This window comes from Varanus komodoensis, unplaced genomic scaffold (genome assembly GCF_004798865.1).
Source record: "Varanus komodoensis strain SLA01 unplaced genomic scaffold, ASM479886v1 scaffold10, whole genome shotgun sequence".
Taxonomy (NCBI): domain Eukaryota; kingdom Metazoa; phylum Chordata; class Lepidosauria; order Squamata; family Varanidae; genus Varanus; species Varanus komodoensis.
Window position 1 is genome coordinate 37,118,924 of NW_025335269.1, and position 14,140 is coordinate 37,133,063.

Below are 14,140 nucleotides of genomic sequence, written 5' to 3' on the forward strand. Positions count from 1 at the left end.
CAGCTGTTATTGACATAGACTCCCATCTAGGTCAAAGTATATCCACATTCTCACTGCAAATGTACACTCTGCCTGTCATATTTTACCTTGTGCAATTTATTTTCCAAGACAGGATTGGAAAACAACTTAATTAAGAGGTTAAATGGACTGGCTTATTAAAAGAACTGAACACCACTACATGGCTTGGCAAATTTGCTAATCAACAATAGCAGCATCAGAAATAGGGAACGAAGAGTAGTAATTAGCTACATATTTTATATAGCCTGAAGAAATATATTTGTCTTAAGTGTGCAGAATGCTATGCTGATTAGTGAGTTAATTTGTGTCAGATTTTATCATAGAAGGTAAGATAAATCCCACATTCCAATAACCTAGTTATAGTCTCTGTAGTGTGGAAGAAGTTGTGGTGGGGTGCTGAGAGTGCGAAGGACCACATGAGACCAAGGCTTGCTTGCCTCCCCAAGGCATAATCCAAGAGCTTAATAATGTCTCAATCAACTACAAGAGTGGGAAAGGGATAGTTCATAGATGAAGGTTTCGGATTCCATTTGTGCTGCCTTAGAAATTAATTTGGTCTTTCTTGCAAGGAGCAGATCTTAATTGCAGAGCTGTGTGAAAATGGCACCTCTGAATTCTCCAACTCAGACAGGCTCCCTGAGCAGGCTCCCTCTCAAGGCTCAAGTCAGCCTTGAGAGGTAAGATGAGGTGAAGGCAGCAGACATCTTCAGATTGCACTGAAGATGCATCCAGAATTCCTTGGCAACCTATTCTGCCTGGGGATTCCTGGGAGTTGTAGTCCGACACATCCAGAAGGGGCCACGTTGGGCAAACCTGCATTGAGACTATTCCATAAGAGATTTGCCCAAGCTATGGAAATAAATAGGCTGGCAAATGTGCAAAATACTCTGATGTTGACAGGTGGTCCTTTCATGAAGCACAATGGAAGTTTAAATTCCTTTTGAATGGCACATTTTTCAGAAAGTAAACAACAGTAATGTGGAAGGCTCATCAGTAAACTATTGCTTACAACTGGAAATTGCACAGTAACTTTTAATTACTATGAATGATCAGTGCTTTTTGTTTTACTTCTCAGCTGAAAGATGGCACTTCCCAAGAGCAGGCAGGCTGCTGAAATCATGCTGAGATGATGCTGACTCAAAGGAAACAATGCCATATTTTGAATTACCGAGACAGAGATATTTTTCCAAGGAATCTTCTGTGGCTCATGAGATTTATACCCCTATTCTCCAGTCCTGTGATTAAGTTAGAGCCTTCTCTTCACACACTCTTCTGTTCCCTTCCCACTGCTATGCCCATTTCTCTTTTCAAATAACTCCATTCCCCATCTCTGTTCTTAAAGTGATGTGATATACAGACCTAAAATGGCTGAGTATCGGTGATTCCAAGTCCTCAGTGTAAAGCTGAAGGCAAGGCTCATTGCCATTCGCAGTACTTTATTGATACAACCATGATTATGCTAAAGTTCTCTCTAGGTTGTTCTTAGTATTCATCCTAAGATAACCATGCTAAAATTTGCAATGGAAGCTTACAATCATGTAGGCTGCTTTGTGAAAACTAAAGAACTGAGTTAAATATTGCATGCCTGTTAAAGGTTGCTGGTCAAATGCAGACAATTGTTATATAATTATCTAGTATTAAATTAAGCCTTCCATGTGAGAAATCGTAGAACATTTAGTGATTACCTAGTAATGACATCCTGAAAATTGCTTTAGCTGCAAGATGCTCTCTTACTATTATTTTGTATTATTTTATTTTGTCTATAGCATTTTAACCATGCTCTTCAGCCAAAAAGGTTCCCAGAATGACTTACAAAAATTACAAAGTGCCTATGCTTAGATGTATAATGGAATCAACTCGATGCAAAAGGAAAATGGATAGGGAAGAAAAATTAAAAAAGCAAAGATAGGGCAACAGTTCTTAGTTTTTTTGGGCCCAAACAGCTTGCCACAAAAAACAGGCTTGAGGGATCTTAGTAGCCATATGTACTACTCGTACACACATGTACTACTCGTGTACACACATGCAGAGCCAGTGTGGGGAGGTGCAGACTTTGGGCTTGTAGGATCTACTTTGTGTTCTACTAGAACTTTGAAGACCAACAACCAGAGCCAGGAGCAAAATACTGTCCCAGGTGAATAGACTCCATTAAGAATTAAGGAGCAGGGTGTTCAGTGAGGAATTTGTAATTAGTACCTGAAGAACCAAGCTGAAAGGCTTCACACAAACACCCTCCTATTTCCTCACCCTGCCTCAAGCGTTCTTTTTCAACAACCTAATATGGTATTAGGAGAAAGCTCTGTAGCTCTTGCAATTGCAGTTTTGTTGGAAGACAGAAACTCTGCCAACCTAGTGCAAATTGCTCAGCAATGTACAAATTGATCCTGATCTTCCTATAGCTCCACCTGCTCTGATATAAACTCATAATTTCTCAAAATCAGTGCCTTCTCACTTTCATGAATCTTTTGGTGGGTCTGGACTGTGCACACAGCTGATCATCTTGGGACAAATAAACCATTCAAGTTTCATTTAAAATTAAAATATCCTGGGCATTGAGGATAGGATAAAATGGGTGATGATCAACTTCACTGAGAAAAGCAGAAAAGGACTTGTTAACAACAGCTTAGCAATCTCCATGGCATTTCCACAATAAGCACCATTAATGTACAAAAACCTAAGAAATGTTCCAAAGGTCAACCTAATCCAGCACTTACGGTGGCAAACCAGCTGCCCACAGGATCCCTCAAGCAGGTTAGGTGCAAGACCCCTCCTGTCCAAGCTCCTCAGCAACCGGTGTGTGCAGGCAGGCCCCCTCTGGTCAAGGAGGCAGCACGTAGCCAGCAAGCCTAGCAGCCACTGGGAGCCTCCTCCCTCGTGAATCTGTCCAGTCCCCTTTAAAGTCATCCAGATTGGCAGCCATCACGACTTCCCATGGCAGCGATTTCCATGGTTTAACTATATGCTGTGTGAAGAAGGACTTCCTTTGACCCGTCCTAAACCGCCCATCAGTCAGCTTCATGGGATGACCCTGGGTTCAAATGTTATGGGAGAGGGAGAACAATGTCTCCTTTTCCACTTTCTTCACACTAGGCATTATTTTAAACACCTCTGACATGTCTCCCCTTCCTCACCTTTTTTCCAAGCTATCTACTTAAGAGTAAGAGACCCAACATACATGGTGCCCCTAGATACCAAAACGAGATACCAGTGCACTTCACTTTTCTTCTTGGGGTCTCTCTTCACAATCTAGCACTTCAGAAAAGCCTTTCTGACCCACTCTTTCTTGAACCTTTTCATGCCCTGTTTGTCTCTTGTTTCCTATTCCAACTGTAACGGTGGGTGAGAAAATCATTTCAGAATTCGCAGAGCTCTGCATATCTGGAACAAAAGAACTTGAGCTTGTGTTGGTTGGTTTGTAATCTACAGGGGGAGAAACTGACACTGATAGATTTATCCCTTCTAGCTCAGGGCTTGGAGTGCTCATTTCTCAAAGTCTGGGTTTGCATCCCTGTTCACTCAGCCATGCTAGTGTTGACTTAGGGTTGCCACATCTTTTCTTCTGGCAGGGGTCCTCATCTTTAACAGCTACGATATGGCATGAAGGCATGGAACTATTGAATGTGGCTGTTACGAATAAGGGTCCAATCATGTTTTCTTTAGAAGTATTTGTCAGAATTTGCAAAATTCTTCATAATTGAGTGAGGAAGAACTTGGGACTTGAAGGATTCTATAGGACTCGATGACATTGACAGGTTCGCCCATGCCAGCTTCCCAGGACTCTTTCTAAATGAGGTTTCCTATTTCTCCCTTCTATAGGAGACAGTCAGCTCTCAGGGCAGATCCATACTAATTTTCTACATTCAATCCCTAATATTTTGTGGGCACTAAATAAAAATAGCATTAGAAGTAGTTGTGATGCTCATGTGCAGTGTATCAAGATCACATTTGAGGCTGAAAAGTAGAATGTGATTTTTAACATAAAAATTAAGTAGCAGTAGTATTCTTGATTGAGGTCAGATGCCTCTTGTATTCTGTTAGTGATTCCCAGACATTTCACGTTTCACTCGTGGTACCTTCAATACGTGTAGAAATACTTGGCTGCATTGGACTCCTTCACAATCCTGAAATAATGCTAATAAAGCAGCTTCTGAAATGCCAATTTCTTTATCACTATTAAGCAGGGTGGTTGTTGGACTGAAGCTTCCACTATCTCTCACCACTGGTTATGCTGGCTCAGGTTGATGGGAATTACAGTCCAGCAACATCCAGATAGCCACAAGTTGCTCACCGTCGTACTAAAGGTCTGAAAGAGTATTTGGAGATGGGATAGCCCTGTCTGTCTCTCTGCATATGCAGATTCTTTTGGTTCTTTTTATTGCTATGGAGGAGGAGGAGGAGGAGGAGGAGGAGGAGGAGGAGGAGGAGGAGGAGGGATCACAGTTGTGGAAACTAGTGCAGCCCACATGTGTATGCACCCAGGTGCATTCATTCAGGGGCTATGTGTAGATGCAAATCATGTGATCTGGACTCTGGAATAATGGTGTGTGTGTGTATCTCATAACTTGAGTCTCCATATGTATGCCAGTGTCCCCTCCGTGGATTTAAAAAGAATGCCTGGATAGCCATCATCATCTTATTTCCCGTTCCTCTTTCTTGGCTACCCACCAGCCATGAGTCAGTAGAGCTGGAGGCTGTCGAGAGAGAGAGAGACAGAGAGAGAATATCTGCCCTCTGATCCTAATTGTCTGTAATATATCAAACAAATGCAATAACAAACCAGGAGAAGAAAATGGCTTAAATCTCCAGGTTAAAAGCAATGATCTCTGCAAAGAAAGCATTCTATTGACTACTTTCTCTCTTCCTTTTCCTTTGCAGAGTCGCAGTGTACACTCTGTGGTGAGCCTGAAGGTAAGCTGTACGCTCACATGCTTAATAATTTTCAAAGCCAGTAGTGGGGATGCTCACATGATCTGTTTCATCTGTTACCACTTCTTCTCTTGTGGTTAGTAGATTGAACATGATAGCAGAAAGGAAGCTAAGAAAAGGGAAAATGCACAACTGATGTGCTAGATGCCAAAAATGGATTGAATTAGTGCTGAGTAAAGGACAGTACAAGCTTCAGGCAGCAGCAGGAGACCAATCTTCTTTTGCAATAAAAAGGGAAATATTTGCCCCTTTACTTGGGTCTTAGATGTTGGTCAGTATCCTCAGAGGGAAGAATGAACATGAGCATTAATTTGAGGCCCTAGGGAAGTGGAGCACATTTAGATTTGAAATCCAAACAGCAGACATTTAGTAGTTCACTTTATACTAATTTAATTTATTACAGAGGTAGGCAATGCTCACTCAGACACTGCACCCTTCTCTCCTAATTTATATTTTTGAACTATTCTTATATTTTCTTACTGACTGCCTGGGAAAGCTTCAGGTGAATAGGCAGCCTCTAGCTGCTGCCATCTTAATTCCCCATGAATGCTTCCAGGGTTGCAACTTGCCCAGAAGTTACATGGGACTAGGCAGTTACATGGGCAGCCACTTTGTCACAGCACCCAGGGAAGTTTCTCAAATTCCCTAATGTGTACGGTATGGGTTTAAATGTTCATCTACAGACAATTTGATTATTTATATCCGGCCTTTCTTTCAAGGAAACCAACATGGCAAATGTGGTTCTGTCTAACTGTGTGACTGGGTCAGTCATGGATTCAGCCCAACCTACCTCACAGGGTTGTTGTTGTGGAGATAAGACTGACAGCTGGAGGAGGAAAATTATGTGAGTCACTTTGAGGTCTATAAAAAAGAAAAAGATGGGATATAAATCTAATAAATAAATAACCTCCGCTGTATCTTCAGAACAACCTGCTGAGGTAGGTTAGGCTAAGACATAGTGGCTGGGACAAGATCATCTCAGCTTCATGGCTAACTGGAGACTGGAATCTGGGTCTTCCTAGTCTTAAGCCACTATTTCAATCACTACCCACAGTAGCCCTTCATTGTTCTTAGGAAGTACTGTAATAATAATTAAGCATGAAAACAACAAATGGAAACACACACACGTACAAAAGATTTTTGTTGAAGATGTATATCATTTACCAAAATAAATGTCCAGTGTAAGTTTTAGGCTTTTTTTAAGCAGATGGAAACAAATTGTGATCACCTTAAATAAAGCTGAAGAGGAAAGCCCTAGATTGTATGCCCAAGAGTATGAAGTACTTCTACATAAAACAATCAGAATACTGATGAGATTACATTATGCATAATCCAGACAAAGTTAAATCTCTTTGATTTCTGTGGGGAAGCATTAAGCATTTTCCGTTCAAATCAATTTGGAACTGAATGTGCTTAGCTTTGACTAGAAGCCTGGCCAGGCCAGGCTTAGACAAGTTCTCCGCACCAGTCTTCCCTACCCCCCTAAGTGGGGCTAGCAGTTAGGCAGCCACCACCAGCCTCTTTCTCTGCCACCACCACTTTAGCATGGGCAGAAGCACTTGCCTGGTGATGGCATTTGGCTGCAGCCTCCCATCTCCTCCTCTTCCCAGCAGGTTACCATGGTAGTGACATAATCAGCTGGAAGAAATGTACCACTGGATTTTTTTTAAGAATGGCAGGCAGGCAGGTAGGCAGGCAGAAAGCAAAATGAAGAATTGGTGGCCGCACAGCCTCAGGAGCTGTTCACACACTCCACTTTTTTCCAGCCCATTATGTTGCCACCCATGAGTGCTCCCAACACTAATGGGTAAGCAAACCAGCCCTGTCAGAAAAAGGGCTTGTGCTGTTAGTAAATGCATTCTCTGTTTTCATCATGAATTACTGTAAAATTGCATGGACAGAGTGGCCGCTTAGACAGAGATAAAATCTATTGGATGCGAGTGATCGGAAGGTGACTCTTTGCACATCCAAGGGTTGTGTTGTGTTTGTTTTGTTCTGTTTTACCGCTGCCTGCATTTTCTTTGTTTTTTCTAATGCTGCAAGTCAACCTCTGATATGGTGCACTGCAAAAAGTCTTCTAATAAGTTTTGCATAAGAGCTCACTCAATGGCATGAATTCATGTTCTCTGGCCTTTCATGGTGCTTTGGAACCAAGCCAATGCATTCCACAAGTGATAAACCATTTATCTATATGCCATTCCGTGTGTGGCCCTTCAGAATTTGTTCCCCAGGGAAGGGCGCTTCTGCAGTTTCTGTAAATGTAGTGTTAGGGTTTCTGTGCAAGATTTGTCAGAAGCTTAGTTTGGCTGACTAATTAAAAGCTTTTCTCTCTCGATATTTAGTTTTGTTCATCTTTATTGCATCTTCTTAAAATTCTGTAAAGTATCAGAAAGGTTGGGTGTCAGTGCTTAAAATGAATTAATCACCCAGCCAACGCTCTGAAAACATTTTTAATTTTCACTTGATTCAGTGGGAGAGAGTTCTTTTAACTTTTATTAAATTTTGAGTGATCAGAAAGGGAATATCAACCTGGACCTTCTATTCAGAAATGCTGATTGACTCATATGTCATCTCACTGAATTCAGTGGTCTTAGAATGCCTTTACCTGAACTGAATTGTGCCCTTGCATTGCAAATATTAAGCAACTCTTTTAGAGAGTGCATAATTTTTATTTTCATTGTATCAGTAATGGGCTGTACTTGGTTTGAAGATACTGCAAGTAGGGATGTTAGATATAAAATAAGTTGAGAGGAAATTTTAGTGAAAAACTGATATGGGGTCCTCATGAAATGAGGAATATATTCTGGATTAGGGCCCCATACAACTGCTTTTCCTTGAAAATAAAAGCACAGATTGGTATAGACTGAGCATAATCCAAGTTAAACAGCTGTCAAGCCAATTTCCTTGTTCACCTTGTAGAATACTGGTCAAAGGAGAATGGATATTTACATGCAAAGCAATTTCCAATTCTTAAAGGAACAGCACAGCAAAGAGACAGGCCACAAGTGCAAAACTTTGACTATTGTGTGATATACAATGTCAGCAAGCAAGCATGCAAGCTGAAAGTCCACTGTGAACCACAAAAACTTAGGCAAAGGGCCACAATCCATGTATGGTCTCTATGCCCTGAAGGCCTGTTCTACTCTGTACTGTTTCACTGAGGTCTGCATTAACTCCAGAGCCCAGTTTTGGGAGATATATTTTCAAGGACATTTTGTCGAGATTTGTTGAAAATGAAGATGTCAAAGGATTTCAAAAGTGTTCTATTTGTACTGTTTGGGACTGGAATAAGTGCCTGGAGTGTTATTTTAATGGAAAGGCTAAAGAATATAAAGTTTAAATAAATAATGCAGAGTATATCTCAGTAAGTAGCAGGCAGACACACTCTTAAAATTGAAAGAAGCTGCTATTAATGTCAGAAACCTATTGCAAAGAGCAAAGTATCATACTAAGGGAACCCTCAATATATAACTAGAGATTTAATGGCTGAAATGAGACAACCTCAAGCTGGGAAATGTCTAAAATGAAAGTGGCTTGTGATAATTACTGTAGTTTGAAGGCTACGTAATGATTTTGATTTGATTAATATGAACTTTCTGTTCAAGATATACAAGTGAGCATTTGGTTGATTGGAAAACATGTCAAAAAATATAAATGTTAGGAGCATGGGGAGAAAAATCAGAAGTCTAAACTCTTCCTTTGCATCTGTTTGGTACACGAGTCTTAAAATAGCATGCAAATAGACAGAATGTGGAACTATACTATTTCAGGTAACCCCAACTTTAATGCCATCTGTGCCTACTGTAATCCTGATGTTTCTTAACAACTTTATGATCTGGAAGCTTAAAATTAAGAATCTGGGCAATAGTTCAAGAAGGCTATATTAAACATGCAATGGATTGTCAGTAGGCTTTGGTTTCCACCTGAGTGGTTCTAAAGTGTGCTGGTTCTAAAGTACCTCCAAGCCTAAAAGAAGTCAAGCAGAGACTTATATGTGGCCCTAGAGGGCCTTTACCAGCACTACTGAAACATAGAGTAATGCTTCATAATTCTTGGCAACCTGCAATCTCTCAGCAATTTATTCAGTAATTCTGCTTGGCTGCTGTAGTGAAATGCAAAACTAATGCAAAACTTGGTACTGTACTTAAAGGAAAAAAAATCACCGAAGCCTCAACCTGAAGCCACCTAAATGTAACATTATGAATGCAGTGTGTGTCTCTGTGTGAAATATAACCTTACAATTTGTTTGCTAATTATTGAAAGTTTGTATTAATTCATTGATCTTTCAGTCAGAAACTAAAACCTTGCTCTCCACTTTGTTAAGCACTGAAGGCCGTACTGTCGCCAAATTCAGTATATTATTCAGTAGATTCAGTTTCAGTATATTAACCAACATCCTGGCTTATTTCTCTGGGGTTTTTCCGCCTACATTCAGTCAGGGTCCAGATGTAGTGGGGAACTCTGATTTAATACAAGCCAGAATCTGTGCACAAAAGTTGGAGTACAAAAAGGGGAGGAAAAGAGAAGATCAGGGGAGGCATGCTTAGCTCCAATGCCTCTCTCTGTTTCATAAGGTTTAAGAAGCTAGGAATGATAATCTGAACCAATCCAATGTACCAGCTTCATTGACTAATTTGAAGGTTATCTGAAACTTCCTCCTTCACTGTATCTAACAGGCACATTCATTGCCAGTGTTAATGTGCACCTTTAAACCTGTTGGGTGATTTACTGGCCTAGCTCCAGTTCCAGGTTTGGAAGACCTTTGGGTAAAGCACCTTCTGCAGGGCACCGCCCTCAGTGAGCCCACCTCATCATGGCCATTGTCACCTCCTGCTGTTGCTCCGTATTCTTTGCTCATCATACCTACCACGTGTCTGCTTGGCAGGCAGAGAGTCGGTGAGCCAGGAGGCGGTGGAACCAATTCACTTCAATGTTATGAAGGTCATAGACCAGCACAGAGGCAGTGGTACTGTCAGTCCTCCTCCTCCACAGGCACCACTGAAGAAGAAGAGGAGCGATCTCGTCAGTGGGTCCCTGTTGGGGTGTAGACCCTTGGCAGGTGCCCAGCCCTGTCTGCCCTTGATGCCAGCCCTCTCCCAAGTAGGCGCTTGCTTCTACAGCCAAGATCCATTTCAGCAAGGCAAACAGTATCAGCCTGGCTAAGTTATGCCTACCTGATTTCCTGGTGCAGTGCCAGTGTAGACTTCATGTTGAGGGAATGGTACCTGGGCAGGGTTTGCTGCTGCCGAGGGCTCTACCAAGGCTGACATAAGCCAAACCTGCAACAATGATTTATTTTCCCTTTGAGATTCCATCGCCTCCTCCAGGTCTCCATTCCATGAGACCCTAATTTTGAATGCATGCAATTATCCCTGAGCTTCTGGGGGAGGATTCTGTTGGTGCACTGCGATCAACAGTTTCACTGTCTGGTGGTGATATTGTTGGATCAGGAGCTGAGAAATCCCAGGTATTTGGACCTGAGGCAATTCAACATGCATGCTGAGGATGCACACTTAAGGATTACACAGCAAGTGATGGTTGAAGTACCCCAAGTTCATAACAGATTGGCTTGGAAATAAGCCTTACCACTTTTTTTGTGAACCCTGGGAAAATGCTTGGCTTATTTCTGAGCCAACCTGAACTCCAAACACCATCGCTTCCAACAGACCTCAGATCCCCTTCCTCCTTCATTGACTACTCCCCTAATCCTTCTTTGCTTTCCATTCTGCGACTTGATGACCACAGTGATAGTGCTTGGTGGCATCAGGAAGCTGTGACAAGAGGGAAGAGCTGGGGTTCTTTTCTCCCTTTTACTCAGCTGTACTGTAAGCTTCGAGTAGCGGGAAATGATGACTGTCTTTTTGTCTTCCCTCTGCTGCAGCACCGTGGGTTGGTGTGGTAGGACATTTGCCAATGCCCTGTGTCCTCTGCAATCTCCATACACTTTGCTTTTTCTCACCTTGAAGTAGACCTGTTGGCAGCAATGCTAAGATCCAGGATATTTGCATATGCTACTTGACATATGTTCTAAAGTCTCTCTGTGTGTATTTCTGTCTTTAAAGGACATTCCTATTTGAAAAAAGGGATGTATGGACAAGAGAAGGGAGTGAATTTGCTTTTGGGGATAGGGAGACAGGATGGGAAGAAGGATCCAAAGAAGGGGGCAGCAGATGGTGAAGCACTTGAAGGCAAATGGTCAGCTAATCAAAAGGGGACCAGATGCAACAGATCATCAGCACCACTGTACCTTTATGTCAGCAAGCTGTTGTCTGAAGGATTGCCTGCTTCCATAGTCATCAATCAAAACATGAGGTCATCTTTGGAGGTCCTTCTCTGGCAGCTTGTTCCAAAGGAAGTGATGTGGGTAGCTGCCAGGAGGAGGGCCTTTTCAGTTGTGGCACCTGGGTTTGGAATGAGCTCTCCAAAGAGGTGCGCTTGGTGTCTACTTTGTATTCTTTTTGGCACCAGGGGAAGACCTTTTTAATTTTCCTAGCATTTTGACAGTTTAATTTTTGAACTTTTGTATTTATGTGTTCCATGTTATCCTGTACTGCTGCCATACTCCTAGGCTGAATCATAGCAATTGCATAATGGTTTTTCCTTTTAAATTAATCTGTGTATCTTTTCTAATGTTTGTTTACTTTTAGCTTTTGTTAACTGCCCAGAGAGCCTTGGCTAATTAATATGTAAACAAATGCCCATGACACCAGGTGAATGGTGCTGCAGAAGATCCCTGCACCAGCCCTAGTGGGCTTTACCCTGCCTCTGCCTCTGGGGTCTGCCTTCCCTTGGGAAGGAGCTTCATGCTCTCCTTGGGGCTGATGCTTTGCTGCCGCCACTGAGGGCCTCAAGCATCACCCCTGCGACGGCGACTGTGCTCTGGCCACTGTGGCAAGGACAGGAGGAGAGGAGGGAGGGAGGTTCATCCTCCTTCCCTTCCCAGGGTGTGGCATATTACCACCGCAAGCCACAAGGCTGCAAGCGACCCACATGAGATGTAGTTTCTCCCAGGCTGTTGCAGGGAGAGTAACCATGGGATATACGTCTTCCCCTTTTGCTACTGGGAAATTCTTCTCTGACTCAGATTAAAATTTAATTTAATTTTTATTTACAATTACTTTTAGGCCACCTTTGAGGATGGAATCCCAGGCAGAGAAAAATTTAGGGTTTTAATATCAGATTGGAAATTGAGGCCATAATTTTGAGGAAGTGTTCAGTGAGTTGATGCCAGTAACTTTTGCAGGGAAGATCTGATGATCCTGTAGCTGCTGCAAGCTCTAAGGGTAGGTGTGGCATAATGAAAGGCAAGCTAATCTGGAATTAACAACCAGGACATACAGACAAAATGCAAATCTTTTAAAAAGTTCATTATTTGCTGAAGACCCATGCCTCCTTGCTCTTAGTTCCATAATTATGTGCATTACATAATTCCTGGAATTAAATTACATACACAGAACAGTTTCTCAGTTTGAGGAGCCATGGAGTTCTCCTGTTGGAAACAGCCGTCCCATTCATTCCATCCTCCAAATTCCTTCTTGCATAAGAACTGAAATGAATTGGGCAGTCTATACAGATCAGACACATGCATGAATGTCCAAACACATTAGAACACATCTGTTGCTTGGAAAAACAGGCAAGTATTTGATTCCACCAAATTTTCCTGCAGCAATCAGGAAACATTAGCAAGTGTGTCCAGTGCCCTACTTTATGGAGGACAGTTCTTTATTTAAATGTGCCTTCTAATGTAAGTGGCAACAAGTACAAGTCTGTTTTGAAATCAAAGTATCAGAAGGAGGAAGAGCAACTGAAGTTGCTCATCAGCACTTAGCACCTGGACAGCAAACTCAGTGGACACACAGGTCCTTGGCTAGTTTTCTCTATTATGGTGAGAAGTATTGCACGACTATTTATATGATATTTATTATTGCAAAGTTTGCTCATATACATACAATTTACATATGCAAACATTATGCCAATTGGCCTTCTTTTTTGTCTTCTTTTGTGGCAATGTGAAAGTGGCCCTAGTTTATGGGCCCTAGTGAAAATAAACCCAGTTTTATGGTTTACTGCTCATATATCCAAGGTCCAAAAGTTTATCCAGGATATTTTCATTTCTCCTAAGTGTTATATCTTAATTTTCCTCTTCAGATGTTCAATTCATTCTTAGCAGGCCAGGCTTAACAACAGGTACCTCATATTATTACTAACTGCTGGCAAGAAAGCTGTCCTGCAGAGATTACACTTTGTAGAGATTATTCATTCTCAGCAGCTCTTTCTTTGATCATACTGCAAAGAAACAACTCAAACCTCTAGTTTAGTTTAAGGTGAACTCTTAATTAGATGCTGAAGTCAGATTTGTGTGTTGCCTGAACTCAGCATTTTGACAGAAATTCAGTAGTCCTGGAACTTTATTACATTCTCCATATTCCCCTGATGAAATCTTTAGGTCATCATTTCATCACAAAAATGCTGAATAAAATACTTGTGGCAGTTGCATATGAATTGCTTATCAAAAATATTGTAGGATGGGGCGTGCTAGTGTGATCTGTCATTCTGTTCTTTCTGGTCTACACAAAGCAGCTGTAAACCTAGCATAACTGCTTCTGTAAACCAGGTTAATGGCTGCTCTGCATCAGTGGAGACACACAGAGCAGCTGGAGGGTAATTATTAGTAAAAGGCCAAAATTCTTGCTTGTTATACCTATACAGCAATATTTGACATTTGGAGAATAAAAACAGGGCCTCCAATGCAATCCCCATCCTTCTGTTAGTTTAGCTTTATAGATTTGTGCTCCCAAATACAGTGTGTTGTATGTACAAATGGAATAATCAGCAAATACTTATATGGTAACCTGATCTAGCCTGGAAATACATTCTGTTCAATGACAGTATTGTTCTAATCCTACTGTCCATTGTCTCTCCTTTGTTTAACAAACTTGTGACAATCACTATGTAATAATTAATTTGGCAACCTTCTGAAGTGCTTTAGCTTGTTGTCCCTTGTCCATGATTCTTTGTGGGAGGCCATGTGATATTGTCATAGAGTCCTTCAACCCTGACTTTGATGGTGGTGGTGGTGGTAGAAGCTATGGAAAATTCTGTTGCAAGAATTTAAAATCTGCATGGATTTCTTTGATAAGGTGATAAACATGAGACTGCAGTGATCATGGATCTTTGACCATATTGGTTTTCAGTG

The 14,140-nt window shown here is 41.6% G+C and overlaps 1 protein-coding gene across 1 annotated transcript in view; it reads left to right on the plus strand.

Moving 5' to 3' along the window:
- The window catches only part of DLGAP2 (DLG associated protein 2), a 377,632-nt gene that overhangs the window by 131,861 nt on the left and 231,631 nt on the right, over positions 1-14,140 (plus strand). The window contains exon 2 of the mRNA XM_044419196.1: positions 4,894-4,926. The gene's annotated coding sequence lies outside the window, so the exon portion shown is untranslated. The remainder of the gene's footprint in view (positions 1-4,893; positions 4,927-14,140) is intronic.